This window comes from Nicotiana tabacum, unplaced genomic scaffold (genome assembly GCF_000715075.1).
Source record: "Nicotiana tabacum cultivar K326 unplaced genomic scaffold, ASM71507v2 Un00003, whole genome shotgun sequence".
In the NCBI taxonomy this organism is placed as follows: domain Eukaryota; kingdom Viridiplantae; phylum Streptophyta; class Magnoliopsida; order Solanales; family Solanaceae; genus Nicotiana; species Nicotiana tabacum.
In genome coordinates, this window is record NW_027438241.1 from 766,463 (window position 1) to 770,143 (window position 3,681).

Sequence of the window (3,681 nt, forward strand, 5' to 3'; positions counted from 1 at the left end):
GCGTACCATAGACTTGCTCGGATTTCAGCTACTCGGAGGAGACTTGAGGTATAACTGCACAACGTCCGCAGTTCTGAAGTCCCCGTCTATTTTACTTTAGCTGTGTGTTTGTTTCCAGATAGCTTTATTTTATTCAGACCTTTATTTGTATTTATTCTAGAAGGTCGTGCACTTGTGATACCAATTCTAGGATGGTATTTAGATACCGTTGTTTTTTTTATGGATTATTCACTATATTTCAGACTTTACTTCCGCAGTCGTTCTTTGTTATTAATAAATTTAAAAACTATTTAAAAATTGGTTAATATATTTCTAACGTTGGCTTGCCTAGCAAGTGAAATGTTAGGCTCCATCACGGTCCGAAGGTGGGAATTTCGGGTCTTGACAGTTGGTATCAGAGCACTAGGTTATATAGGTCTCACGAGTCACGAGCAAGCTTAGTAGAGTCTGAAGGATCGGTACGAAAACGTCTGTACTTATCTCTTAGAGGCTATAAAGTTTAGGAATAATATCACTTATTTCTTATTCTGTCGTGCGAATTTATTCTATCATCGATGATTGAATCATTCTATTCTTATTCTCTCGCAGATGGTGAGAACATGTAATACCTCTATCGATTGACAGGGACCAGAGCCCTCGGTGGCAACTATGGCCAGGGTTAGAGGTCGAGGTCGAGGTCGTGCTAGAGGCCGAGGTAGAGCTCAGTCCAGAGCTCGAGCAGCTGCACCTGTTATAGAACCTCAGGTGGATCTTCAGGAGGAAATTCCAGTTCAGAATGTACCAGTTTGACCAGTTCAGGTCCCGGAAGGATTCATAGCCACTCTAGTACTTCAGGACGCTCTAGTCCGTTTGGTAAGTCTTATGGAGGGCGTGGCCCAGAATGGTACATTTCCAGTGGCACCAGCCGTCTCACAGGCTGGGGGAGGAGCACAAACTCCCACTACTCCTGCTCCGGAGCAGATGGCTCCCCAGAATCAGGCTCCAGCAGCCCCACTAGTTGGGGTAGTTCAGCCAGTTGTTGCGGCACAGATCGATGATAGGCCCGCCATGTCTTTTGAGGCATTATTGAGACTGGATAAGTTTATTAAGCTCTTTCCAGTTCACTTCAGTGGTACACCTTCTGAGGACCCACAGGATTATCTTGAACACTACCACGAGGTGTTACGGAACATGGGTATAGTTGAGACCAATGGGGTTGATTTTGTTGTATTTCAGATGACAGGTTCCGCCAAGAGATAGTGGAGAGATTATACATTGACCAGACCATTTGAATCGTCTGCACTTACCTAGGAGCAGTTCTCTCAGCTATTTTTGGAGAAGTTCCTTCCTATCACACTGAGAGAGGAATTCCACAAGCAATTTGAGCGTCTACAGTAGGGCAGTATGACTGTTACTTAGTATGAGTCCTGTTTTGTGGATTTAGCCTATCATGCTCTCCTTTTACTACCTACTCACCCTATTAGGCTTATTGAGAGAGAGTGAGGAGGTTTATTGAAGGACTCACTCACCCTATCAGGCTTCAGATGACCAAGGAGACCGAAAGTGAGATTTCTTTTCAGGCGGCAGCTAATGTCGCGAAGAGGATCGAGATGGTTCTTGCACAGAAGAGAGGGCAGAGGTCTGATAAGAGGCCTTTTCAGTTCGGTGGGTTCATTGGTACCTCGTCTGGAGGCAGGGGTAATTTTGGTAGGAGTCATCCTCCCAGACCGTTTCATTCAGCACTTCAGGCATCTCCCGGTGCTTCAGGGAGTCACGGTCCTATTATGCCTTACTCTGGGCAGCCAGCATTCAGTGCACATTCAGCTCCTATCAGTGCATCACCACTCCAGAGTTACTACAGCAGTTATCCAGCCCATTTGGGTCAGCTTCAGCTTCAGCAACCACGGCATCAGGATGGGTGTTATGAGTGTGGAAACATTGGTCACATCAGGAGGTATTGCCCTATATTGGCGAGTAACAGATCTCGGCAAGATTGTCGTGCCATCATACCAGCACCGGTTGTTTCCCCGCCTGCTTAGTCAGCTAGAGGTAGGGGTCAAGCAGCTAGAGGTGGAGGTCAAGCCATTAGAGGTGGAGGTTAGGCCATTAGAAGTGGAGGTCAAGCCGTTAGAGGTGGAGGCCAGCCAGTTAGAGGTCATCCCAGGGACGCAGTTCAGAGTGGTGAGGCCCAGCCCCGATTTTATGCTTTTCCAGCTCGGCCTGAGGCCGAGTCATCTGATGTTGTGATCACAGGTATTATTCCAGTTTGCCATAGAGATGCTTCAGTTCTATTTGATCCAGGATCTACTTATTCCTATGTGTCCTCCTATTTTGCTTCATATTTGGTTATGCCTTTTGATTCTCTGAGTGCTTCTATGTGTGTATCTACACCGGTAGGAGAATCTGTTGTAGTATATCATGTCTATCATTCGTGTGTGGTTACTATTGGTAATCTTGAGACTAGTGTGGATCTTCTATTTCTGGATATGGTAGATTTTGATGTCATCTTGGGTATGGATTGGCTGTCCCCTTATCATGCTATATTGGATTGTCATGCCAAGACAGTGACCCTAGCTATGCCGGTGTTACCTCAGTTAGAGTGGAAAGGAACTCCTGGTCATTCTGCCAGTAGGGTTATTTCTTATATGAAAGCTCGGCGTATGGTAGAGAAAGGGTGCCTAGCCTATTTGGCTTATATTTGCGATCCCAGTGCGGGTGTTTTTTCTATGGACTTAGTACCAGTTGTTCGTGAATTTCAAGAAGTATTTCCTGCAGATTTGTCGGGGATTCCACCCGACAGAGATATTGACTTCTGCATTGATTTGGCTCCGGGCACTCAGTCCATTTCTATTCCACCATACCGTATGGCCCCGCCAGAGTTGAAAGAATTGTAAGAGCAGTTACAAGACTTGCTTGATCAGGGATTCATTCGACCCAGTGTCTCGCCCTGGGGTGCACCAGTATTATTGTAAAGAAGAAAGATGGCTCTATGCGGATGTGTATAGATTATCGGCAGTTGATCAAGGCCACTATCAAAAACAAATATCTGTTGCCAATAATTGATGAATTATTTGATCCACTTCCGGGTGCCAAGGTAATTTCGAAGATTGATTTGAGGTCTGGTTACCATCAGTTGAAGATTAGGGCATCTGGGGTCCCTAAAACAGCTTTTCGGACTCGGTATGGCATTACGAATTCCTAGTGATGTCATTTGGGTTGACAAATGCCCCAGTAGCATTTATGGATTTGATGAATCGGGTGTTCAAACCATATTTGTATTCTTTTGTGGTTGTATTCATTGATGATATCTTGATTTACTCCAGTAGTCAAGAGAAGCATGAGCAGAATCTTCGAAGTGTGCTTCACACTTTGAAGAATAATTAGTTATATGCCAAGTTTTCAAAATGTGAGTTTTGGTTAGACTCGGTTGCCTTTTTGGGGCATGATGTATCGGCAGAAGGCATAAAGGTGGATCCTAAGAAGATTGAGGTTGTTCAGAATTGGCCTAGACCTACTTCAGTTACAGAGATCCGGAGTTTCCTGGGTTTAGCAGGTTATTATCGCCGGTTCGTGGAAGGGCTTTCATCTATAGCAAACCCATTGACCAGACTGACCCAAAAAAGTGTCCCATTCAGATGGTCAGACGAGTGTGAGTTGAGTTTTTAGAAACTCAAGTCTACTTTGACTACGGCGCCAGTGTTG